The sequence below is a fragment of the Peromyscus leucopus genome, chromosome 8a (genome assembly GCF_004664715.2).
Source record: "Peromyscus leucopus breed LL Stock chromosome 8a, UCI_PerLeu_2.1, whole genome shotgun sequence".
In the NCBI taxonomy this organism is placed as follows: domain Eukaryota; kingdom Metazoa; phylum Chordata; class Mammalia; order Rodentia; family Cricetidae; genus Peromyscus; species Peromyscus leucopus.
Window position 1 is genome coordinate 45,458,831 of NC_051085.1, and position 27,561 is coordinate 45,486,391.

Below are 27,561 nucleotides of genomic sequence, written 5' to 3' on the forward strand. Positions count from 1 at the left end.
GGGCCGGTTTTCGCTCAGTGATGGTAGAGGGAGAGAAGTTGGACTCTGGAGAACCGGAATTGCATGTCCAGGCTCTGCCTTGGCCGTGCGCTGGCTTTTCTCACCCTGGAGCCTGGCCAGGAGGTACTGGGAGGCCTCGGCCGGTGGGGGTTGGGCAGGCAGGCGCCATGTCCTGCAAGCAGTGTGTTGGAAGAATTTACCTGGGGGTCTGTCTCGGCTGTTTCTGCTGATAGAAGGAATTCTGAGCTGCTCCGCACTGGCGCAAAACCTAAAAACAGGGCCGGGGAGAGGGCTCAGTGGGTAAATGCTTGCTGCACAAGCGTGAGGACCTGAGTCTGGATCCCCAGTACCCACATAACAAGCTAGGGCACCCCACAATGTGCCCTGTAACCCCAGCACTGGGGAGGCAGAGGCAGGCTGGCCAGAAAGCCCAGTCAAATCGGTGAGCTCTCAGATCTTTGAGAGACCTGGTCTCAAAAATAAAAGGTGAAAGAAATGGAGGAAGACATCTCGATATCTACACTTGAGCCAATGTACGGTGTACGTACATTTACCCCTCCCCTCCCACACGTACAATATGTGCCACGCACGCATGTGCACACACGTACACACACATACACCACACATGTGTGCACACACACACATACACACACAAGCACACAAATGCAGAAGCACACACAAGCAAGAAAACTAAAAACATTTAGACACCAGGCTTTAAGTTAGTCCCCAAGCTACAGGACTGCTGTCTCTTGGAACAGTACATTATACACACCTGCTAGCTAGGCCTTGCAAACACCTGCTTTAAGAGGAGGAGCTGCTCCTGCTAGGGTGACAGAGCTCACAGACAATGACCACACCCCTCACCACACAGCCTCTCTCTTGCCAAATGAAGAAAAAGAGCTAACTTAATTTTGCTTGTCTTACCAGGCCTGGAAATGCCAAGCAATCCATCCCCATATTGTTGGTTTCTTATTTCATTCAAGCCAAGATTTCTTCCTGTAAATCCCTTTAGTTTGAGAGGAAAGCCCACAGATACAGACAGCCACAGCAAGTGTATAGTGTAATGCATTATTAACCTACTCAAGCCAACCAGGAGACAGTACGCTCTTCTGTCCCAGAAGCCTGGTTCCTGCACCCGCCCCCGGCACCTCCCCTCTGGGCTTCAGAGGTCCAGTCTCTCTCTTCCTGTTCCCAGTGGGCTTCTTAGCAGTCTCAGCACCCCACCGGGCATCGTCACCTTCCAAAGCTTGATCTTTCCCATCACAAAATATCTACTGGGCTGAGGGAGTAGCTGAGCTGTCCAATACACATTCAGCATGTGTGAGAGCCTAGATCCAGTCCTCAGCACCAAAATAAAGAACTAAAGACATGCAGTCCATCTTTTCATTCCATTTGATTACTGCAAACGTCTCCTTACACACTGTCAGTTGAACAACCTTTAGGTAAAACTCAGAAGTATTTAAACTAAATCCGACCAACCAATAGACTCACTTTTTAAAATTTAACTTAATTTAATTTTTTTTTAGTTACTACGTCACATGTGTTACATACAATTTTGAGATTCTCAAACAAGATTTATTCATTTATATCTTATATGTATGGATGTTTTGCCTGTGTATGTCTATGCACCATGAGCATACAGTGCCTGTGGAGGCCAGATGAGCAAGTCAGCTCTTTTGGGAGACCGGAGTTATGGACAGTTGTCAATTGCCATGTAGGTGCTGGGAACCGAACCAGGTTCTCTGCAAGAACAGGGAGTGCTCTTAACTGCTGAGCCATCTCTCCAGCCCCAGTTTTGAGACTTACAAACAAACAAACAAACAAAGAGTTTATCACCTAAACATACTTTAAACTGTAAAGGAGCAGATGAATTCCTTTTGAGTCTAGACATGGTGAAGGGTGATATCTGGCGATGTTTGGTGACATTTAGAAAAGGCTTCCCATCCTGTGAGACCTTTGACTTTGTGACATGCCTGGTTTTAATAAACACTGGCATCACCTTCCATGTTAATTCTCTTCTTATAAAGAACATAAAACAGTCTGTAGCTCTAGAAGAAACAGCAGAAATATCAACCACATCCATGAGCTCATGAGCAAGTTTAGGCTTTGGAGTCACTGAGACCTGGTCTGAGATCCGGGCAGATCATTAGCTCCCTTCCTCATGTCTCTTGTCCACTGAGATGAAGATGGTTAGACTGATCTGTTAGCCCAAGTCCACGTGCACTTGGGTTATGGAAAACAATTGTGTATGTAACTCTCTGCTGTGTTGCCCAGAGTCTTCGGTCTAAAAATAGTAACAATGGGGTTCGGATGTGGTGGGTCTACACCTGTAATCCCAGCACTTTGGCGGTTAAGTCAGGGGGGTTTCAAGGTTGAGGCTAGTCTGCAATATCATGAGAGTCTATAAATTAACAGGCAAGTGAATGATAAAGACTAAAGATGTATGGAAATTACACACTCAAAACACATCAAATGCAGTTTCATCTTTGATGGGAACCAATGCTTTCAAAATTTCACATAATTTATTACTATAGATAATAATAGACAGTAATCCTTAAGGTGGTGATTATTTATAGACTTAGACTTCTTTTGAGTCATAAAATCCTTTTAGACAAAGTAACCATTTCCTTTTTTTTTTAACTAAATTGACTTTTATTTTTAATAGTTCTTTTTATGTTTAATTATGTGTATGTGTTTGTGGGTATGTGCACGTGCTTGTAGGTAACAGTGGAGACCAGAGGTATCAGATCCCGCTGGAGTTGGAGGTATAGGGCAGTTATTAGCTGCATGATGTGGGTGCTGGGAATTGAACTCAGGTCCCCTGGGAGAGCAGTACATGTTCTTAACCACAGAGTCATCTCTCCTGCCCAGATTTTTTTTTTTTTAATTTTTTGAAAAGTGTGTATAAGTGTGTGGGTGTGGCTGTTTGTACTTTTTTTTTGAGACCAGGTTTCTCTGTGTAGCTTTGCGCCTTTCCTGGAACTCACTCTGTAGCCAAGGCTGGCCTCGAACTCACAGGGATTCGCCTGCCTCTGCCTCCTGAGTGCTGGGATTAAAGGTGTGTGCCACCACCACCTGGCCTGTTTGTACTCTTAAGTGCAGTGCCCACAGAGGCCAGAAGAGGGCGTCGGATCCCTTGGAGCTACAGTGTCAGGAGCTAGCTTGTGAGCTGCCTGCCGGGAATGGAACCCGGGTCCTGTTGAGCCATCTGCCCAGTTCCTCAGCATGCTGCTTAATAGAATTGAAACAAAAATCGTGTCTTATTTCTTCTGCTTTGGGTACTGGCCAGCATCCCCTTGTTAGCCATGACCTAGAGTGAGGGGGACTTGCCTACAACCCTGTGATCTGTAGTTGTATCATGAGTGCTGGGTAAAGCGTGAGCACAGAGTCATGGTCTTTTCTTGTCTCTGGAACTACTTATTTGGTATGGCGTTCGGTTCTTGACAGGACTGCCGCACATCTGCCGAGTAAAATGTACATTCAGTAGTGGACAAGATAATTCATTTCGGCCTCACCTCATGTCATGGCCTAACAGGTAAACATGCGATTATTAAGTCACCAAAGTAGCACAAGGAGTCGACTGTCCTTTGCCTTGTCATGGCACACCCTTCATCACAGGGAAGTACAGTGTAGTGGCCCAAGGCCGTTCTCTAAGTGGACCTTGTCTCTCTGGCCGTGAGTTGTACTCAGAAACCACAAAACCCTGGCTTGTAAGCACGGTAGCCGAAACATGTCGGAAGGAAGTTTTATAAAAAGAACAGACTATCTAGTACCTCTTTGTTCTGAAAAAGGCTATCACGTATCACAGTGCCATCCTGAAGGACGCTGTGTTTCTGAATCAAGGTCACCTGAGGGCTGAGCTGGAGTTGGGCTCACTGTGTCCTGGCTCCCTGCTCTCCATGTGTTCCTCCTACCCTTGAGTGATAGTGAGGTGGGAAAATCCATTCCTGACCCAGTCAGAGCTTTGTCCATCTTCTGGCAGCATCTGCAGTTCTAACAATTAGGGATAGACACAGGGTCTGCCGTAAGTACAGAGCTGGTGTCATGGAGCTTCCCTGTGGTTTCATAGGTGCCCATCCCTTAGTCTCGGGTTGAGGGAAAGGGACCTAACTCTTATTTTCCTGTCGGTCTTAGGGTTACTATTGCTGTGATGAAACACCATGACCAAAAGCAAGTTGGCAAGGGAAAAACAAAATAAAACAACAAAACAAACAAACAAACAAACTACTATAACACTGTTCATCATCAAAGCAAGTCAGGACAGGAACTCACACAGGGCAGGAACCTGGAGGCAGGAGCTGATGCAGAGGCCATGGAGGGGTGCTGCTTACGAGCTTGCTCCTCATGGCTTGCCCATCCTGCTTTTCATAAAATCCAGGGCCATCAACCCACAGTGGTACCACCCACAATGGGCTAGGTCCTCCTCTCTCATTAATTACTAATCAAGAAAAGGCTCTTTTAATACAGCCTGATTAATTATAGAGACATTTTCTCATTTGAGGATCCCTCCTCTCTGATGACCATAGCTTGTGTCAAGTTGACACAGAACTAGCCAGAACACTCCCCTACCCCTGAAATTCATTAAGAGCGCTTCTCAAATGCTTCTCAGCCCTGAGCATCTCATCCTTGGTGAGGAGCAAACTGTAGCCAGCTTATTCTGGATCTCCATGCTGGTTCATCCCCAGACATACTCTGGCTGCTCTGCACTCACCATTTTCTATGAACCTCTAAGAAAACAGTGGTCACTTTGTTCTAAACTCAGCAGCCTTCACAGCTTTTTTGCCATGACCTAAGAGTGCATATATTTTATTCTGCAAAGCAATATACACAGGCTGATGAATGGCAGAGAAATGCACATCCCTGTGGACTTCCCTCCTGTCAATTCATTCATGCTGTTTTCTAGTTGATCCTGTTCTGTTTTTACTTTATTTACAAACACACACACACACACACACACACACACACAGACGCACGCACTCTCTCCAGCAAGGGTCTTGCTGTTGTGCCTGGAACCTGGGATCTTCCTGTCTTAGCCTCTGAAGCACTGAACTGACAGTATCATGGCGCTGCACACTTCATCTGATTCTGGTGGAGAGGGTCTAAATCTCAGCTGAGGCAGGAGGATTTCAAGTCCAAGGCCAGCCTTGGGTTATATATAGAGTTTGTTCAAGGCCTCCTCCCCTGGGCAGTTTAGTGAGACCCTGTCTCAAAATGAAAAGTAAAACTAAGGCTGAGGCCATAGTTCATGGGTAGAATACTTGCCTTACATGCACAGAGCTCCAGGTTCAGTCTGCAGCATTGAGAGGAAGGGAAGAAAGAAAAAAAAAAAAAATGGTACCGTGTCCTTCTAATATGCCAGACACTGGAGTTTGAACAGTAGAGTAATATTTAAGGTACCTACTTCCCCTCCCCACCCACACTACATTGTGAGCTCACCACAGTTAGAAAACGTGCTAACCACCCCTTTGTGTACATAGCACCTCCTTGGCCCCTCCCTGCCTGGCAACACGTGCTCAGATAGAAGAGCTGAGCTGGTCCCTTGTGATTTTATTTGTAAAATGAAGACCTGCTGTGCCTACTTCACCGGGGACTGAGAGCTGCATGTGAGGCCACACGTTTGAAGCAGAGAGCCTGGCACCCGGCACCGGGTACCCACAGATGCATTTCATCTGGTTTGCTCCAGCCAGATCCCTAATTGACTGGCTCCATCCACGGTGCAGGGCCTCGAAGTGTGAGGAGAGGTTTGGACTCCATTAGTCCAAGGTCCTAACCAGTTCAAGCACTAAGATTTCCTGAGGTGGCAGGAAGCAAATTGCTCATTGGGGACAAGTCAACCTCTGTCTGAAAATATGGGACCTTTTTATTAAACTCCGAAGGGCTCCTTTTTCTAGGAAATACAGAGACTTGGGCTTATTATTAGAAAATCACTTCCATATTTAGAGAGATTATAAAATGAGTTTTAAATCAACATGAAACTCAGGAGTTTTCTAGATCAAAAGCCCTTATAAAGCTAGAGTTTCAGGCTAGGTTAAGTATCGTTTCACAGGAAGGTTAGTGAACTTCTGACTTGACCGGAAACCGGCTGCTGGGCTGTAGGTCACAAACGGCATCTTGTCCCTTCTCCTATACGAAGGAGCATCCTGCACAAAATTCTGAACTTCTAAGTACGGACTTGGGATGTCCTTCATTTTACACTCACCTGAACACAACCAGCAAGGGGAAAACATCCCAACAAACGTTTTCCTCAGTGGCAGGGTGGCAACCAACTTCCCATCGTCAACCTTGGATTTCCGTAACCATTTCTCACCACCCCCGCCTGGGAAGGACACATGGTGTTTTCATTGACCATGTCGCCGGGCAAGAAGAGGGCTGGCTGTGACCAGAATAAGAGACTCCTCAAACAGCGAACTTTTGTACCTGTCACCACGGATCTTCATTCTGAATTGCCCATGAAATGCGAGCTGTGCATTTAATGCTGTGTGAATGGAGATAGTTCCCTACTAGTAATTTAATGAGACTGTTTGTTGTTCTCTTTCAGGACAGATGATCCAGAAGATTGCAGAGCATCTCGGCTTGTAGGAGGATGTGAATTTGCTCATCATCAGTAGCCTGGCTACAGCTGGAGGTCAGTAGTGACTTCCATTGGCCTCTGTCTTTAGGAGTTCTTCATGAGCGGGCTGGCCTGGGGGGAGGGGAAGGGAAGAGCCACACCTGCATCAGGCTCGCTGTGTGATTCTTTTTCTCACCCCTGTGACCAAATGTCTCACATAAGAACCTAAAGTAAGACAGGTTGATTTGGCTTATGGTTTGAAGGGATAGTCCAAAGTGGGGGGGGGGGCATGGCAGCAGAGGGTTCCGTGGATGTGCTAGCGTCCTGCAGGGTTTCTCACCCCACCCCTTGTCAGAACAGGAAGCAGAAGCAGGTAGACCCTACATAAGGCCAGTTATTACCCTAAAAATGGACCCCTAGCCATTTACTTCCTTCAGCTAGATCCCACCTCCCCAAACAGTACCACCAGCTGGGGACCAAGCATTCAAATACGTGAGCCTGTGGGACACATTTTATATATAAAGCATAATGTCTACTGTTCGGGTTTCTATTGCTGTGAAGAGACTCCATGACCACCGCAACTCTTTTTTTTTTTTCCATCACAGGCAATTTATTTTATTCTATTCATTCACAGTTAATACAGAAAATACTTGAAAACATTTCCATATAATGTTTGACACAGAAATCATCAAATAGAAGTATACAATGTTGACAGGAGGCAGTACATTTATAATTTATAACCCCAAATGTATTTATAAATTAGAAATGGAAAGATCTATAAATGAAATTATGAAGGTTCACCAAAGTCATTTAATCTGTCAGTTTCTCATTCATTTTTATGTCTTAATAATATTCTATTGTATGAATAAGCCACATTTTATTTCTCTCCAGTATTTGATAGCTATTTGAGTTGTTTTAACTTTTTTACTATTAGCAACACACTGCTGTAAACCTTCATGTACATGTTTCATAGGTGCACATTTTCAGTAGTTTGAGGATATATTCCTAAGGGTAGAATTGTTGAGTAACAGAGTAACAATGTTTTGCATTTTGACCAACCACCAAACTGTTTTGCCAAAGTGGCACACCATTTTACAATCTCACCAACCACCGCAACTCTTACAAAGGAAAACATTTAACAGGGTGGCTTTTACAGTTTCAGAGGTTCAGTCCATTATCATCATGGCGGGACATGGCGGCATGCAGGCAGACATGGTGCTGGTGGAGGAGCTGAGAGTGGAGAGGGAGCTACATCTTGATCCCACAGGCAACAAGAAGTGGTCTGGGGTACAGGGTGTGGCTTGAGCATCTATGAGACCTCAAAACCTGCCCCCACAGTGACATACTTCCTCCAACAAGGCCATACCTACTCCAACAAAGCCACACCTGCTAACAGTACCACTCCCTGTGAGCTTATGGGGGCCGATGACATTCAAACCACCACACCTGCTAACCCCCTCCAGCTTTGAGTCGACATGGAAGAGGGAAAGCACTCAGAGTGGCAAGGTCGCCTCTGCAGTTTGTGGCCACCAGACAGACCCACAGCCTCGAGGACCTCAGTATTGGGCCTCAAGATTCTGATGGAAAATTAAACTAGGTGGCAAAAAGGTCCACCTTGAAAGGCCAAACTCTGTGAGAACGTTTCTGAAAGGACTCCCATCCCACCTTCCGCTTCCAGGGGCTGGGAGTGTAGCTCAGTTGACAGCGAGCTTACCTAGCATACATGAAGTCCTGGGTTCAGTCCCCAGTACTGAGTAAAAGGAGGCATGCTGATTCATGCTGTAATCCCAACACCGGGGAGGTAAAGGCAGGAGTTCAAGGTTATCCTCTGCTATACATTGAGTTCAAAGCCAGCCTGCACTGTTTGTGACCTTGTCTATAAAATAAAAGGACCAAACTTCTGTACAATGCAAGAGTCACCACACCCACCCCAGAGAGGAAAAGAAGCTAGCTGATGGTACTGTCTCATGGCTGTTTTTCTGGGGTTTGTCAGTCCATCAAATTACCCTTCTAAAGGACCCTCACCACCTTCCACGTAAAATAAATGCGCGTACAATCATGCCACATCCCCAGTGGATCCTAAAGGGCCCTCAGGTCCTGCCGGATAAAAGCCAGTGCCCTGGCTTCAGGGTCCCTGTAGCCTCATCACATGCCACCCCTTCCCTCCCTTGAACCCGTCATCTGGCCCCGCCCTTGATATTCTTTCTGTCTAGCACGGCCGTCTCCCTTCCTTTCCAGGCTCGGCGCCCATGCCAGCCTTCCTGAGACTCGTGGCTGTAGCCGCCTGTGGTTCAGGAGCCTGGCACTCGCCACAGTGTACTCATGGTTTGTTTTGCCTTCTCCCCAAGTGCTGCACCAGGCTCCCTGCTCAGCATTTCCTCCCCGCCCCCGCGGCCCCCCTCAAATGCTGGGGATTGAGCCTAGGGCCTCACATTGCCAAGCAAGAGCTCAGCCTTCTTTCTGGTTTTGTTTGTTTTTGCCCCCGAGACAGGGTTTCTCTGTGTAGCCTTGGCTGTCCTAGAACTCACTTTGTAGACCAGGCAGGCCTTGAACTCACTGAGATCTGCTTGCTTCTGCTTCTCAAGTGCTGGGATTAAAGGCGTGCACCACCACTGTCCAGCTTCCTTTCTACTTTTTTTGTTTTGTTTTGTTTTTTTCAAGACGGAGTTTCTCTGTGTAGTTTTGGTGCTTGACCTGGATCTTGCTCTGTAGACCAGGCTGGCCTGGAACTCACAGAGATCCACCTGCCTCTGCCTCCCAAGTGCTGGGATTAAAGGTGTGCACCACCACTACCGGGCTTCCTTTCTACTTCTTTGTATTGAGATAGGGTCCCACTAAATTGCTCAGACTGCTGCTGAACTTGCAGTCTTTCTGCTTTTAGCCCAAGTGGCTGGGATTAAAGGTCTGTGTCACCGGGTCTGGATCCCTCCTTGCTTCTAAGATGTGACAGCGTAGTGACAAAGGTCCAGACCTCAAGGCTTCACTTTATAGGTTCAAATCCCGATTCTGGTTGGGTGATTATGGTCTTGGGCATCATCTCTTCCTGGGCTACCGCCCTCCTTTTGAAATGGGGGTAATGAGGATGCTGACGGTCATGGTTTGGGGCATGTAGAGAGTTGGGTGTGAAGCTCTGGGGCCTGTGTCAGGTTCACGGTAATACACCTGTGCTGTGTGTCATCTATCAGTTATTAGAGTTCGCCACAGGAAACTGTTTGCGGCTCAGATCCGCACGCTTTTCCTTGAGGACGGGAGCCACATAACTTTCAATAATGATGTGTGGCTGCTGGGAATCTTTTGGGAGTGTATCTGCTGGAGGGATAGGGTGCAGGTGTAATATGCTATGACACTGTAAGGATCTGCCGTTGTCCTCTGCTGCACAATAGAATCGCCAGCCAGGAAGACGCCACACTCCTTGTAAGCTTGCTGTCCTCTTGAAGACTCCCAAAGCATTGCTGAAGTGAAAATCCCTTTAAGGTCCCCAGTCCTGTGCCTCTGCGGTGCCCATACTGGGTGACTATGGGGGCAGAGATCCCCATCTTTCTCCAGAGTGGACAGCTGCGTGGTACATGTGTCTCTGTCTCCTCTGACATGTCAGTCTGTGTTCCTCACTCCGCTGACCGGTGTCCTCAATCCAAGCATGCAGATGTGGAGGACATGGTCATGACAACCCCAAAGTGTGTCCACTCCCAGTCCTGGGAGTGCCCCTTTCTGTGTGGCCACTCTGTGCATGTACCTGGGGGACTTTTCCGTGTACAGCCCCTACAGACATCGGGAGTAGCCTGCCTGAATGTGGCCATCCTGCAAAGAGAGAGAACTGTAACATTGAGACCAGCCCCAGAAGTTCTAGAAATACTCAGTGCTCAGGCCCAGGCCCCTCTGCCTCATTCTGTGTGCTCCATGGTAGCTGGCATCACCCCAGGTAGCTGCTTTCTTCAAGGCTCTGAGATACTTTGGAGGTAAAAGGCCCACCTATCTGTAAGTCTTTGAAATGTACACCCTGTGGGTCGAGCTCCTGGAGAAGAAAGGGGGCGTGTCTTTTAGTGGGTGGAGCTTCCGGAACTCTTTGGGATTAAAGGCATCTTTGCTTCCCAGACCTTGCTCCTCCTCACACAGCCATTGGCTTCTTCCAGAGGGGAGTCTGCAGACAGCCACTGCTTCAGGCTTTCTCCTGAAGGTCTGCAGCCTGCTTCTGCCCCGCACCATCCTGCGGAAGTCCTGTGTCAGCCGGGAACAGCTTTAAAAAACGCTGCAGCTAGCTGGTGGGAGAGGTGTTTCCCAGCATGCCCCAAACCCTAGGTTCTGCTCTAAGCCCCAGAAAAAAGAAAGAAAGAAACCCAACTGATTTTAGCATTGATTTCCCTACCCTTGTGAAGTGCTCTGATTTCCTGTGCGATTCTCCACAGATAAATTCACTGTGAAAGTTCTCACAGCAGGAGGCTTCCTTCCGTGTGGAATTTCACAGCCTGTGCCCACAGTCTAGCATTGAGGAGATGTTGTTGTGTTTGGAAAGGAAAGAGAATTCTCAAAGCTTTCAGACTTCCTTCCTGGATGGCTCTTTCTATTACTTCCTCATTATATTAGCAGCTGCCGGCGGCTCCAGGATAAACCATTTTTCCCATGCCTGCTGAGAGGCCAGGGCTCAGGCAGGGGCTGTTTTATTGCCTCATTATCAGAAGCCAGCCTCCTGATTTACACTGTAGAAGTCGAGGAGTAAACATGTGTACTTGTATTCGGTGTGAATAGCTCAGGCTGCCCAGACCTCGCTGTGAAGCCCAGGCCGGCCTTGAACTCGCTTGTCTTAGCATGGCTGGGATCACATGTGTGAGCCAACATGTCCAACTTTAACTCTTCCCGTCTTAGACTGCTTACGTGTCCCTGCACTTTCTGTTACACTAGTGAGCTCATTTAAAATACGTAAGGTAGAAGCCCAAAAAGGTAAGATTTAAAAAAAAAAAAAAAGTAAATAGAAAGATCATCTTCCCATATCCTCCTCCTGAGTCATCTGGAGCAGGCTTGGGAAGGCACACGCCACCACTGAACCCAAGGACCAAAATGCTGACTGTGGTCCTGGGGTCCTGTCCCCCACCGATTTCTGCTTCTCTTTCCCATCTAGCATGGCACCTGTGTTTGTTTTCTAGAAAGCAGGGATTTCTTTTCCTCTCTTCTTCAGGAACCTTTGGTGCTCTGGGTGCCTAGCTGGGGACAGGTCTGTCTCCCGTGTGACCTACAGGCCACTGCAATCCCAGCATGACGTCTTCTCCAGGTCTCTCCCTTCCCGCGGCCTCTCCCCTCCTCTCCCCTCCCCCTCTGCTTCCTTTTTCAGCCACTCCCACAGGTTGAGGTTGCTCTTCTCACGGCTCCGTGTTTTGGCACGCAGCCAACACTGCTCAGCAGCGTGGCACACTCTTATCTTATCTTTTCAATTGGATTATGATCCCCAAGGGCACATGCTCAGGTGTCTCCTCCATTCATAACCTTCTCTGGGGACAGGGACCTAGACTTTGGCCCTGATTCCTCCCCTCAGTGCCAGGGCCTCTGCATTCCCTTTAAAGGATGGTAAAACTGTAAGGACCTAGAGAGGCTTTCTCAGTGGCTGTTTGGGCAGAGACAGCCACCCACGGGGGCCACAGAGTCTCCGGTGCTACTTGGATTACAGATGACACATGGCCTCAGGGACATAGCATGTTTGGGGCAGGCAGCTCAACACTGCAAAGTTCCACTCCAGCCCAGCTTCCCGAAGCTGGCGTTTCCCAGCAACGGGTAGTGCGTTCTCCAAAATGGGTCATAGAGGAGTTGGCCTTTTGTTGAAATTACACCTTTGACAGACAACTCGGGTTACCTTAAGTCAGCGTTGATATCTAGCAGCTTTATCAGCGGAAGTGTCCAACCCCTTCAGTGCTGACTAAGGGCTCAGACATGAACGTGTGCACATCACGGAGAAAACAAACTCCTCAATTGAGCACTAGGCACTTGCCGACCACTCACTGGTGGCAGAGTCAGGATGCTAACGACACCTCAAGATGCTGAACGTTCAGGAACAGATGACTTTGAAACACAGAAAGTGTCACAAGCTTGGAGCTTTGCCCAAGCCTTCTGGGACTCTCTTTTAAACTCTGCCCCATTGCTGACTTCTGAACTGGAAAACAGAGGACCAAACGAAGAGCTCAGCTGCTTTCCAGATCTGAAACTTCTGGCCCTGTTGCCTTGAACGTACTCATTTCTATTCACCCCGGGTATCCACAGGGACCACACCATTGTGATACCTCAGTAAAACCCCCCACTCTATCCCCTACAGACAAAGAGAAGCTTAAACCAGGATTCCTAAGTGTAGATAAGAACTTAGACCCCTATTCCCCAGGTGGCTGTATCTGCTACAGGGACTTTGGAAGACTAAAAAGGGAGGTGGGTTAAAATAAATTATATGGTCTGTGCCTTTAAGAACTAGCCTCATAAAGAAAGGGGAGGCTCCTTCTCCCCACCTCCCTGCTGTGAGTGAGAGATTTGAAAGAGCCTCCCTGGAGACTTAGAAAACACCTTACTTTTGCATCCTGTACCTAAAGTATTCAGTGGCAGCTTTGGGGACTGTGATCCAGGCCAGGCCAGTTTCAAGTCCCCAGAAATGATGGCGCCAGCCCCAGGAACAAAAGGACAGAGTCAGGATGTCTGATGGTAACCAATTAACCACGAGATGCCCCTCTCCAGAGATAACAAGACCAGACCCCGGAGATGAGTTGTAAAACTCCTGACAGGGCAAACAGATAAGATAAAATAAGGTAAAGTCCAGGCCCGGGAAAAACTTGACCAATCAAGGATGGACCCGTACTAACCCCCTCCCCTCTAAGAAATTTTATGGGTTTTGCCTATAAAAACTAACTTCCCCAAGAAAGAGGCACTCCTCCCTGCCTCACTGTATTGGGTGTAGGAATGAGTCCCTGTCTAGACTTGTATCCGCAGAATAAACCTTGCTGTTGCATTCTGGACACCCAAGATTCCTGGTGGTCTCTTTGGGGGGTCACAATCTGGGCATAACATTTGGTGCGTTGGCCGGGAAACCCCAGAGACCCCACCGGGACCCTCAAGGGTCCAGAGGTTTATTGACATCTACCGGTAAGAGCGCTCTTTGTCTTGTCTCTGTCTCTGTCTTGTCTCGTTATGTTTTGCGCTGGTCGACTGATTTGTACTTCGAAGGATTTGTACTTTGCAGGCTCGATTTGTACTTTGCAGGCTCTCACTGGGACAGACGTGTCCGGACAGTGATCCTGGGAGGGAAAGAGAGACGTCTCATTCCCTCATTTGGGCAAGGGACCCCCTAGTCCCGAGCCATTTGGGGCCACCTCAGAGGTGACCATTTGATTTTGGGAGTCTCCTCCAGGGAGTGCTTAGGAGAGGAGCATCTTTGGGTACCTTTCCCATGGTGGGAAAAAGTGCCACTTTGTATTTTGTCCCGGGAAATTGTTAGAGCCATTTTGTGGGGGTTTTTTTTTTTGTATGTTTTATTGTGGTCATTGTTACTTTACACTCTGTTTCTCTTCCAAGAAATAAGGTACATGTTTGACTGACAGGGATGTGAAAGCCCCCTGATGTCTGTTTGATCAAGGACAGAGATCCTCGAGTCTGGATTGTTTTTGGTGTGATTGAGACTGGAGGGTCACTCTCCACAGAGCACATCAGGCTGTCATTGTTCTTGGAGCTTTGTTGGTTGTCTCGTTGGGGCAAAGTTTTTCTTTCGTGTGCCCTTGGTCTTGTATGTAATGTGTTAACTGTTCTCATTGTTGACTTGACTGTGACGGACGCTATGGGACAGTCCCCTTCTTCTCCACTAGACCTTTGCCTAGCCCACCAGAAGGATGTGCGAGCCGCAATCGAGGGGCTTGCTTGCTGTGAGTGAGGCCATCATCATCTCAGTGCTGATGTGCTGGTACTTGAATTGTCTGTGTAAAGGTCATCTGTTTCTCTACTCACCTCCCTCCCTCCCTAGCTCTCTTGCTATCAGGACTGCAGGCAGCTGGCTGCTCTCACGAGGGTGGGGGTGCGTGCTCTCGGTACAGGCGGGCTAAGATTCTCATGTCCTGCTCCGGACAGGACAATGGCTGCCTGCAACTGACAACTGTGTGAACACTGAACAGAGAATCTGACTTTAGTCAGAGGAGTTAACAAAAACTTTTTTTCAGGAACACTGGCAGCCAAGGACATACTTTATGACCACTGCTCCCCCTCCCTTCCTTTACTGTGGTAACTTCAAGGTTTCTTCTGCCAGCCAGGAATTTCTCTTGTTAACCCTTCTCTGTCCTGATATTGCTTAAAAAAAAAAAAAAAAAAAAAAAAAAAAAAAAGGTTACCAGCTCAAGATACTAGGAAAATTATGCTTTTGTTTCCACAGGAAAAACAAAAATTTACATGGGTTTTGATCATTTGAGTTCAATGTGTTACAAATACTTGCCATCATTTTAAAAAATTGGTTTCAAATTATTGTTGGTTAAGAGAAAAGTTTAAATAAATTATAAGATTTAAATAAGGTTTATATAGGGTCTAAGATATAAAGATTTTATATAAAATGCAAGCTATTAAAATAAGTTATAAAAGTCTGCCTCCAAGAATAAAATGTCACTGCCTATGATTGATAAGCTACCACAGCTATGTTATAAGTTTAACCAACAGTTTCTTGTTTATGGTATAGTGCTGATGCAAATTCAGAGTTATTCTTGTTATGATATATACATGTATTTCTGTTCTTGTTTAAAATATTGTAACTTTACAATATATTCTAGAGTACTGAGGGAAATCACAAGAAGGACTTTGGTAAGAGTTTCTGTTTTAAAGGAAAAGAAAAAGTAAAATTTGTCTAGCGTAAATGTTTGAGGGATCAAAGGAATGGACTGAAGGTACATGGAAGGTTGTAGAAGGTCAGAGGGGATGTGATGTAAACTGTTTGTTATGGTTTCTTATACCTGCAAATACTGAATTTAAAAGTTAATTCTTACTGGTTTTCATCTTAAGAATGGCTAATGATTCTGCAAACTGCTTATGTGCGTATGTATACAGGTATGTGACTTGAAAATGTAAGCAAGCTTTAACTGTATGTATGTATATATGTAACTTGGATCCAACTATGTGTATGCGTGCAAGTTATTGTTTAAAAAAATGAGCTTTAAACAGCAACCATGTGGCTCCCTCCATCTTGGCTGGTGACCTCATGGGCAGCCATGTGGCTGGCAGCCATCTTTTACTAAGGTTATAAAGATCTACTTGAGTTAACACCTAAGTACTTATGTCTTTACCAAGTGTTCAACAGCAAGTTTCTAGAAAATTTAAATAGATGGCAACATATGTTTATTTGATTAATATTAAAGCTGCACCTAAATGCTTTTTTACACAGGAATATACCTTGCTCTGGCAGCTAAACTTTGTAATTTATGCCATGTTTTCTCCCCCTTAAAAAAATTATAATAATATTTTATTGCTGATATTACAAAAGACATTTGAGAGATCTTAATCTTTTAAAAACAGTTTTTATAGTTAAAAACCAATGACTTAAAAATGTTTAAAAATGTTGTCTAGCCTCCTTGTATTTGCTAAGTTTGTTAAGCTCAAGTTATTTAGATAAAATGATACATATATATGTTTTATATTGATATTTTATTTTGGTTTCTTTACTGAACCTGTATTTGATGCTAGAAGAGCTTCAACTTAAAAACATTGTTTTTAGGCTACTTTTGTAGACTATTAAAGAACATAAATAGTCATAAATAATTAAGTTTTTTTTTAAATTATAATCAGGGTAAATAAATACTGATATAATATTACAGGGATATGTTTACTTATTTACTCAGTCCCTTGCATATGTTTTCAGGGTTGAGCTTGAAACAAGTAACTAGAATCAAAGTTTGTCTATTCAGATACACTTGGACAGCCCTCATACTTCAGAGATCTGCAGAATATGGCATTTAAATGTTGATCTAAAAGCTTATTATATCAGACAGGCTTCCAATCCTAGCAGTGACCCAAGGTCTCCAAAGAAGATTACATACAAGGCACCACAACGTCTCTGCCTGGATCATGGCTACACTGACCACAGGGCAAGATGCCCCAATGCCTGGCTTACCCGAGAGCTGCAGAAGGAGGTGGCGCATTTTTGGGAGCTGCTGATGGCTCAGGGACTCTCAGCCTCTGCCCTAAGAGGTCTAAAGGTAAAAGAGAACAGTCCTAGAGATGCTCTGTCAGTGGTATCATCTCCTTCCACCCCAGCTTCACCCTAGTCTCCTCCTCCACACAATGGGGAGCTGGAGCCCTCCTTCTCCCCTAGTGCTGCGCCCAAGATTGGGCCTGAGGAGGCCATAGAGAGGCTACAGGAGACAAAGATTATTGCCAAGATAAATGAGACTTAAAAAAAAAAAAAAAAGCCTCCTAAGACAAAAGCCCTCAGAATGGAGAGAGAAACATTGCTGGCTAAGATGGACATGGCTGTCCGAGAAGATGGTACTGTACTGTAAAAGACTCCCTACCTGGTAAATCTAAATGAGGACCCCTTGATATCTGAATGTCTTCCCTACCACATCAAAGATAATGTCACCAGGGTTGGCCAGGTAGATGTAGATATCAAATTGACTGGACAGTTCATCTGGGAGCAACATTGTCTCTTCCGAAGCATCCCCCAGCCTGATGAAAAAATGATGGTCACATTAGAGCTTGGTAAAGGAACTGATGGAAAGCTTGTGATGGAACTGCTGGTGCTGAAGTCAGGAAACAGGATCGTAATGGGCCGGATGGTGAAAAAAGATTGATGCTGTTGTGACTGCTGCCTCCAACGCTCTAGAGACCTGGGTAGGGATTGGTCCCTGTAATTTATAGGATTGGAAGCTTCTTGGTCTGCACTCAGATATTATCCTTCTCAGATTTCTGATAGTACTGATGGCTAGGCTAGCTCTAACTTTGTCAGCATGGGAGCATCAACCAGATCCTTCTGCAAGGAGATAACTAGCTTGTTAGTTCACTTTTAGGATAAAAAAACTTCTAAGCTTTGACGATCTCAAAAAAAAAAAATGATTTAAGATAAAATATGTTTCAGATTACTCTCCTGTTCTATGGTTCAGAGCTCAACATTTAGGAGCCCTGATGAGCTGGTAGAGCAATGACTACTTATTGTTCAGTTACAAGCTCAACATTTTGAATTTGTTTTAGATGTCATCTAAATATATGTAAATATAAACCTAAAAATGCTTCTCATCAGGCCAAAAATCTCTGTCCAATTTATACCTGGCTTTCTGGACAGAAGAAAAATGCACAAGCTTTTAACCCAAATCTGTAGTTCTTGTTGGGACTCAAAGGTATGAGTCCACTTCTGCTGTTTTACAGATACCCATTACCTGCTTTGTTTACAATATGGATTTCGGTACAGATTAGTAATCTAACGTATCTAAAACTTTTATGTCATTTTGTAAGTAGGCCTCAAAGGATCAAAAGAGTCATAAAACCTAGACCCACTTCACAGAGGTCGGAAGGACCCCAGATAAGTGTTCCTAAAGATAATATTTTCCTCTCATAATTTTGGGACTAGTGCTTTTCCCATTACTAAAGATATGGACCTAGGGTTCCAAATAAGTTCATAAATTTTAACTTCTGTTTCTAGTTTAAATTTGTCTCAACAGATCTCCATTTGGCTGGCAGTCACCTCCAAGCTTCAGTTGCTGACTGCATTGCTCCAGACGACTGTGAGCTCCAGACTTGCTAAAAGCTGACGTGGACCAGCCCAGCTAACATGATTCTTCCCTGTCCCTATGGGTCAGGCAGCTACATGCTTCTGACAAATGCCCCTTGCCCAGTCTTTGACCAGCATTTCAACTTTCTGCCCCCTGCCCGACAACTGCGCCCCAGTGCCAGCTTGAAGCAGTTCCAGAAGAAAACACTTCGTCCATTTTCCCTCTTCAGTAAGGCTGAAATGCTGGGTCAAAAAAAAGCTCCTAACATAGAGGCAAGTCTAATAGGGCCCACTGTGATCCTCATTATCTTACTCAGGCCCTATATACTTAACAGACTAGTACAATTTATAAAACAGAGGCTAGGCAGTATATAACTCATGATACAATGGAGTTATACACAAGTTAGGACCACCAAATATGAGTCATATGCAGACCCCGAAGTGAGGACATGAGAATCTCTTGAATTAGAGCAAGTTAGGGGCTCATGATTGAGCCCCTCTAGGAACAAAGAAAGGGGGGAAATGTGATACCTCAGTAAAACCCCCACTCTATCCCCTACAGACAAAGAGAAGCTTAAACCAGGATTCCTAAGTGTAGATAAGAACTTAGACCCCTATTCCCCAGGTGGCTGTATCTGCTACAGGGACTTTGGAAGACTAAAAAGGGAGGTGGGTTAAAATAAATTATATGGTCTGTGCCTTTAAGAACTAGCCTCATAAAGAAAGGGGAGGCTCCTTCTCCCCACCTCCCTGCTGTGAGTGAGAGATTTGAAAGAGCCTCCCTGGAGACTTAGAAAACACCTTACTTTTGCATCCTGTACCTAAAGTATTCAGTGGCAGCTTTGGGGACTGTGATCCAGGCCAGGCCAGTTTCAAGTCCCCAGAAATGATGGCGCCAGCCCCAGGAACAAAAGGACAGAGTCAGGATGTCTGATGGTAACCAATTAACCACGAGATGCCCCTCTCCAGAGATAACAAGACCAGACCCCGGAGATGAGTTGTAAAACTCCTGACAGGGCAAACAGATAAGATAAAATAAGGTAAAGTCCAGGCCCGGGAAAAACTTGACCAATCAAGGATGGACCCGTACTAACCCCCTCCCCTCTAAGAAATTTTATGGGTTTTGCCTATAAAAACTAACTTCCCCAAGAAAGAGGCACTCCTCCCTGCCTCACTGTATTGGGTGTAGGAATGAGTCCCTGTCTAGACTTGTATCTGCAGAATAAACCTTGCTGTTGCATTCTGGACACCCAAGATTCCTGGTGGTCTCTTTGGGGGGTCACAATCTGGGCATAACACCATTACTGGACGGACAACAGTTAAGGCTGCCTTAACGGAGGTGGTGATGGAGCTCATGAGCGGGGCCCTTGCCTAGCATGTGCAAGGCCCTGGGTTTGACCCTAGCAACACACACACACACACACACACACACACACACACATACACACACACACTGAAACACATCTCTGTGAAATAAACGGGTGAGGACAGCTAGTTACGTTCACGATCTCTGCTGCAGGAGGACGTGTCTAGGAAACGGAATTGCTTAGATTTTAAACTAATTTTCCCCCAGTTTATGTGTTAAACATGGCAGGCAGGTGTTCTCAGTCCAAGAGTCATTTCACAGATTTCAAGCACACTGTGACTTAAGGTCTTGAGCCAGGATTAGTTTGCCAGTCTTTGTGAGTGTTATGGGAGGCAGAGGGCCATGGCTGACCCTGTAGGTGACAGAACATACCGGGGCAGGTAGGTCCAGGTGGTGGTTTTCAGACTAAAGTGTCATTTTCACTACCCTAAGGAAGCACAGTTACTAAATTTAAGTGTATGTGTGTGTGTGGTGCCTGTGTGTATATGTATTTATGTATGTGTGTATGTGGCCTGTGTATATATGTATGTGTGTCTATGTGTACATGTGTGTTCTTTTTTGTTTGTTTGTTTGTTTCTCAAGGCAGGGTTTCTCTATGTAGCTCTGGCTGTCCTAGAACTCACTCTGTAGATCAGGCTGGCCTTGAACTCACAGAGATCCACCTGCCTCTCCCTCCTGTGTGCTGGGATTAAAGGCGTGAACCACCACCACCCAGCAAGCCTGCCCATTCTTTTTTTTTTTGGGGGGGGGATGCTGGGACTGACAGCAAGGCCCACGTGATGGGTAGCTTTAATTATCAACTTGACACAGTCTTGGATCATCTGGGGAAAGAGTGTCAGTGAAGGATCGCCTACATCAGGTTGAGCTGTGGGGGCGTGTCTTGACTGTCTCAATCAATGAGGGAAGTCCTACTCTAAATGCTGTCTACATACAATGTCACAATCCCAGTAAAGGGTTGTTCAATTGTTTACTTAAAGATTTGGGGGTTTGACCTAAATAGAGACACTATCCAAGTCTTCACAATGCTTTGAAATGCTTTGTATTTCTATAAACATACTTATTATGCACCTACTGTGTGCAAAGTGAATGTGAATGCTGGGGATCAAGTCCTGAACATGACTTGAGCACCAGACCCCTTACCTCATGGAATTCTTAGACCCTTGTTCTCTACACTCATGTGACAAGTCTTAGAAATTAAACTTGACTTTCACAAAACTTCAAATAGAGGAAATAAATACTTTTTAATACAGTACCTATCGCCAACAATTATAGTTTATAATTGTATGTATACTTATTTTTTACCTTTTCAATTTATTTTAAACTCATATAAAAACATAAAAATTCTGCATGTTAGTGAGAATCCATTCATTTATTCCACACTTAGCTGTGTGCAGTGTATTACAGGAGAGGGTTGGTGGTTGAAAATGGGGAAATGCATAAATACTTTCAACTCCTGGTTTTTGCTCTACCCATATCAGTGCCTTTTACTCCAAACTAGCCATTCACAGTTCTAAGCCTGTTCTTCATAAAAGGACGATGGTGCAGTTGTTCCAGAAACATAAAGACCAGAAAGATTCTTTTTTCTTCTCTTTCTTTCTTTTCTTTTTTTTTTTTTTTAAAAAGATTTATTTATTTCTTATGTATACAGCATGTATGACTGCAAGCCAGAAAGGGCACCAGATCTCATTATAGATGGTTGTGAGCCACCATGTGGTTGCTGGGAATTGAACTCAGGACCTCTGGAAGAGCAGTCAGTGCTCTTAACCTCTGAGCCATCTCTCCAGCCCTTTCTTTTCTTTTGGAAACATCTAATTACTAAATCTCAAACCTGAATTTCTGAAAGGCAGAGGTCCCCAGCGACATATTCCGTGACCCGTGTGAGTAACCAAATAGGATGGACGACTTTGCTGTGGACCAGAGCCTTCCCTACCACCACAGGAGCGGGTAAGCCGGGTGGGATGGCTTCGGATCTGCAGCAGACCTGCCATAAGCCAGGTGACACACATAGACTGACCTATGACATCGTGAGGCCTCAGAACACTGATTCCTCCCCTGTTTCTGTGAATACCTTTTAGAGAATGGCAGAGTAGATGTTGGGCAACACATTTCGTTTAAAAATTTTTTTTCAAATAAAACTCCCCTTATTCATATTGGGATATCTCTAACAATGAGATTCATGAAAGTCCTATTATATTTTCAAACACCAGGCCAGCCTCCCCTGAGAAGTCAGTGCCCACACTTGGGTAGGTCTTCTTTATTGCCACTTGACTTGAGACGCCCACAGCCCTGCTCTTCCTGTCTTTTTCCTTCTGAATGCCTCTCCTTCTCCACCCTCATGCTTAAGCCTATGTGAAAGTATATTGATCAACCCCCCAGCCCCGTTTTAGAAAAATCCCCTCCTTGCCCCATCAATGCGACATAAGGACTTTCCTGAGGCGACTGACTGCCTGGATTCATGGGGACATCACCTGGCTTTCCTTTCAGAGTCACACTGACATTACAGAAGTCATCCTATTAACACAGGGTCTCTTCTCTGAGCTCTCATTCATGTACCGTGCGCTCTGGTTCTCACCCTTTCATTTTTTTTTTTTTTTTAAAGATTTATTTATTTATTATGTATACAGATGGTTGTGAGCCACCATGTGGTTGCTGGGAATTGAACTCAGGACCTCTGGAAGAGCAGTCGGTGCTCTTAACCTCTGAGCCATCTCTCCAGCCCCCACCCTTTCATTTTCTGTGTCGGAGACCAAACCCAAAGTTTTGTTCATTCTGCACAAGTCCCCGATGACTATGACACACCCCTCAGACCAATGTGGTCTTGCTATATAGCCCTGGCTGTCCTCAACTATGTAGCTTAGGCCGGCTTTGAACTAGAGGCAATCCTCCTGCCTCGGCCTCTCCAGTGCTAAGATTACAGTAAGCGTGTACCACCACAGCCAGGTCTGAATAGATTTTTTAATTCTAGTTTGTGGATGGGTGTCCATGAAGAAGATGCAAGCTTTGGTTTCTTTCCTAGGAACATGCTGAGTGGATTTTTTTTTCCCCTAATGCATCATGATGCAGTGCTGGGGGAATAGAATCACTTCTCTGTGCCTCAGATGGGAGGTAGGCCTCTCTGTCTTCTTGTGCCTTGTGCCTCAGAGGCCGCTTCTGGTCTTCCACATACATTTCTTCATTACAAGAACCTTCTATGCCATAAACACTAAGTGAAAACAAAACACAGGAAGCCGGCTTTTGCTTCGCAGCAAGCCTTTCATGATGGGCTCAACCACACTGCCGTGGAGGGGGAGGGGGCCTCCCGTCCACAGGGACTGCTCCAAACACTTTTCAGAGTGCTAAAGAATTGGGAGCAATCCATTGTGTCTGTGAGGAAGACACACCCTGCTTGTCCAGCGTCCTGAGATGTGGAAACCCAGCGTTAGCCGCACAAGAGCCCACTCAGAGTGCGCCAGGCTCTCATTACCCTACTTGTGGTATTTCCTGTTTCTGATCCCAGGCCTTCCAGAGCACTTCCCGAGAGCCGGACCGCCTGACTGCTCTCTCCTGGTACATTCCTACTACATAGTAAATGGCTAATTTCGTATAATTAAGGAAGCTATTCACAGAGAGGCTAAGTAGATGTCAGGGGAGGTATAAAAACAGATGTGGGGGAGACACGTTAGTATTGAGGGTGCAGTTGTGTTTGACTTTTATGAATGTTTCTCACTTGCAAAGAAAAATTTGGGAACACCAGGATACAACACTGTATAATGCCTTTTTTTTTTTTTTTTATGAGTCCAAACAGGCCGGTTTATTTTTATATTTAAAAGTTGCCTCCTTTGAAGCCTTGAGAATTTCCAAAGGTTCATATATATATAGTAAGTTATACATAAAGCCTATTTATAATTTTGGGAAATTTTATAGTTAAACCTTAGAAATGTTAATATTCTTCAAATGTGTACCTGCCACAGGTCAGAGGAACGAACAAAAGCCTTGTATATTTGTAATGATGCTTCCCAATAAACCCATGAAGCCTGGCTTGATAGTGCATGCCTAAAGTCCCAGAGACATGGGAGGCTGAGGCAGGGGGATCTCAAGTTCAAGAGCTTCCTGAGGTACAGAGTGAGTTCAAGTCCAGTCTGGTCAACTTAGTGAGACCCTATCTCAGTAAAATTACAAAAAGGTCTGAGGATGTAGTTCAGTGGTAGAGTGCTTGCATGGGGCACACAAAGCCTTAGATTTAATGCCCAGTACACACACACACACACACACACACACACACACACACACACACACACACACCCCAAAGACACTCATTATTGGTGCTGGTACCACTTTGTAAATAAGAAAAATGAAGCCCTGGGAAGGCCAAGTTATGGGCCCTAAGTCCGACTGCTAAAAGTAATGGAATAGCATTTGCATCAGTTCAATTTGACTCCAGCGCTCATCTCAGTGACCTTGTGCTGTATCGCCTTGCTACCAATGCTAAAAAATAGGTGCCTTAATTAATGATTCTCTGCGCAGGGAAGGGCAGCCTCTGCGTGGTGGAGTCCCATGCATTTATTTTGACTAGCACTATGTAGCACTGTATCCAAAGGCTTCCGAGCTTTCTCTGCCAGGACTCCCACAGAGAAGCGGAATGCAAGGGACCACTGGTATCCTCTTGTTTTCCAGAATGCTCTTAATCATCCTATCATCTCTATTATCAGAGTTTTGTTTTGTTTCACTTTTTTTGATACAGAGTTTCATGACTCTCAGGCTGGCCTCAAACTCACTATGTAGCTGAGAATGGCCTTCCGCTTCTGATCTTCCTGTCTCTTCCTCCCACGTGCTGGGGTTACAGGCTCAGATCTCCATGCCTTGTTTATACCGTACTGGACATTGAACCCCAGGATTTCTGTACTCTACCAGCTGGGCCACACTCGCAGCCTACACATTCTCAGTATCTGATTTCCTCGTTACTCTCTTTCCACGGCCAGTGACTCATCAGGGACACTGATTCCCTTTTATTTGATAACAGCCACAGGGCTGGTGATATAGCTTATCATTGTGGAGAACATGCTTAGCAGGCTAAGACTGTGGTTTCGATCCTCAGCCCTGCAAAGTAAACAACTGAATAAACAGAAGATAAACAAAGGCTGTGGAGTTTTGGGTTAGTCAGAAAAGAAAGGAAGAAAATAGCAGGATGCAACAATGCTTTAACACACACTGGAATTTCCCGTTCTCCCTTTGATTCAGGTCTTGGTATAAAATGGTAGTCTGCAAAGCATCCCTAAGGCCTTTCCCACCACGCTGAGACACATATCCTCTGACAGAGCCATGGCAGGAGGCTGTCATGCTGGGGCTGTAGCCATATGAAAACCATCAAGACTGATGGAGAAGGGGTGCATGGCTCCAGCCCCCAAGGGTGGGCTTGTTTGCTTTCCTCATGGCTGGCAGGATGCTAAGTAGGTAGGTATTTGTCCCCTCCCCTCAGCTCCCGGCAGTAGTCTGCAGAAGGAATGGACCTCTACTTACGCTACCCTAGACCGGGACTTCTCCAAGGCAGGAGCTGTTTCTTGCTGTCCCCTAAGCGTCTTGCTCTGTGCCTGGCTCTTGAGTATATACCAAGAAATTAAGGACTAAAAGCCAACAGGAATGTGAGCTGCTTGTGCACACAGAAGGAACAGTGGTTTTTGGCTTTCAACCTCATACTGTTTTTGTAAAAATATTATGAGAAGAATGTTGCAGCTCCCAGGTTTGGAACCCGTGGGCCAAACTTTTAATAAAAGAATGTACAACCGAGGAAGCCTCTGGGAAAGATTTCTTTGTACAAATAAATTAAAAAACATGGCTTGAACAGTAGTTATTTCCTGCAGTACTAAATGGCTGGAGCTTTGAGGAGGCCCCAATAGTCTTTTCCCTAAAGTCTAGAACCCTAAGCGGGAACCACTCTGGGGTGCACGTCGAGTTCAGACAAACTACCGTCCTCAGTGGTGTACTTGTGTAAGGGATCCTTGAGCAATTCCAACCTGACATGTTCTTCTACTTAAACAACTAAACCAAGCCAGGCCTGGAGGCTCACATCTGTAATGCCAACATTCAGGAGACTAAGACAAGAGGGACCCAGCAAGCTCCAGGCTAGCCTGGGCTAAGTTGTTACTTCTAGGCCAGCTCCGTCTACAGAGTGAGCCCCTCTCTTCAAAACACAAAACTAAAAGAGCTGAGCGCAAGGTAGCGACCCCAGGGCTTGGAAGGACAGGGAGTTCAAGGTCATCCTCAGCTACGTAGACGGTCCAAGGCCAATCTGCTCCATGTGCGATTCTGACTCAAAAAAATGAGTAAATAAATAAAAGTAAGAGACTAAGCCATACTTCCTTCCCTGCCCATCCTCATCATTTCAGGAGGCCAAGAAGGAAAATCTGTATTGCTCTCCATCTGGCAGAAGATGATTTTTGAGCGATCAACATTACTCAAGAGACTATGCCTAAGGATGCATAGTCCTTGCATGGTTTAAAAGAAATGAAAATAAGAAAGAAGTGGAAGGCAAGGCGTGGAACCTGCCCCTCTGAAGTTGCAGCCCCGAGAAGGGACCTGGTGTCAAAGAGCGGGTGCCAACACCCAGAGGTTTCTAGGCAGCAGGTGAGCTGTACAAACAATAACGGGCGTGAAGGCGGTGGAAGGGTCAGGTCGGGAGCGACGGCCCTGAGCCCTGGGCTGGGCGCTAAGGAGGAATTGGCTGTCTTAGTGTTTTCCATGCCGAATCAAAGAACACCGTGGATCCTGATGTCCTCAGGGTACGGCCATTCCTTTGTGGATTGATTGCAGTGGGAATGAATGAAGACGCATATGTGAGCACCCCAGGAGAAGCTGGGAGATTAGCTGGAGAGCCGGAATGCTATAAATCACACCTCCTGGGGCCCTCTGGTAGTGATCCCGTTGCAAGCCTTACCAGGAGGCATCTCTCCAGCTCCCGATTGGAGCGTCTTTTGTGTGCGTTGGCTGTTTGGCTGTCTTCTTGGTAACAGTAGCGGTTCCACTCTTTTCTAGCTGCAACTGTTTGGTTTGTAATTAATTGCTTCCTCACAGCTCTATTCCCAGGCCAGACCTTTATTGGATGCTGTTGGTGGAGGCATCATTTCTCTGACTGTCTTGGAGCATCGTGGCTGGCAGATGCCTCTGAGAGGCAGCAGCTGAAGGCTGGGGTCCCTCTTCAACCTTTCCTCATCTCAGAGTCTGGGTAGCTCTTTAAGAACCCGCGAGCCTACACAATGTGTACGCTCAATATTTCTTTCATGTTCCCCATTTGTTTTCTATATCATAAAGACCGGACTAATATAAGCTGTTCTTCTATCTTGTCGTTCAGGGCATTTCAAGGGAAGGCCATGCTGTTCTGTGGGTACACACCAAGATGAACACGATCATTTTCAGGGCTGGGACTAAGGTGAGGGAGCTGGGATAGGGACAGGAGTAGATTAGATGGTTGATGTTTTGGCTTTTGTCCTGTGACTCCTAACTGGGCCTTGTTGCTGGGAATGGGGATGCATACGCAGGGAAAACAACATTTGAGGCCATCAAAACATGATCCTTAGGGTTATTCCTGTGAGGTTGTGGGCCTCTTTGGGAAGTCCCTATCTAGTAGAGAAATGATTTTTTTTTTTTTTTTAAATAGAAAAGAAAGAAGAGCCTGGTCTGGTAGCACATGCCTAAAATCTCAGCACTTGGGAGATGGAAGGAGGAGAATTACGAGTTCAAAGCTAGCCTTGGCTACCTAGTAAGTCTGAGTCCTTGCTTCAAAACAAACAAACAAACAAACAAAAGAAGAATGCATCGTCTACCCCACATCTCACTTCCACTTGGAGAGAGGAGAAGGAACAGGAGACTGGCAGGGATCCTGAATTATCAGAAAGAGTATAGAAACAGACCAGGGCCTGTAGTGGCGCTCCGGGATGCGGGGCTTGCACAGACCACATAGAGAGAACACCTCGTGAC

The 27,561-nt window shown here is 45.7% G+C and overlaps 1 protein-coding gene across 2 annotated transcripts in view; it reads left to right on the forward strand.

The window, feature by feature from the left end:
- Positions 1–27,013, forward strand: part of Scaf8 (SR-related CTD associated factor 8) — a 156,679-nt gene extending 129,666 nt beyond the window's left edge. Inside the window, exons 19-21 of one of the 2 annotated variants that reach the window (XR_005090253.1) lie at positions 6,539–6,625; positions 25,974–26,211; positions 26,936–27,013. The gene's annotated coding sequence lies outside the window, so the exon portion shown is untranslated. Of the gene's footprint in view, positions 1–6,538; positions 6,626–25,973 lie in introns of both variants that reach the window. The other variant, XR_005090252.1, reaches the window with a different exon arrangement.
- The last annotated feature ends 548 nt before the right edge of the window (positions 27,014–27,561 follow it).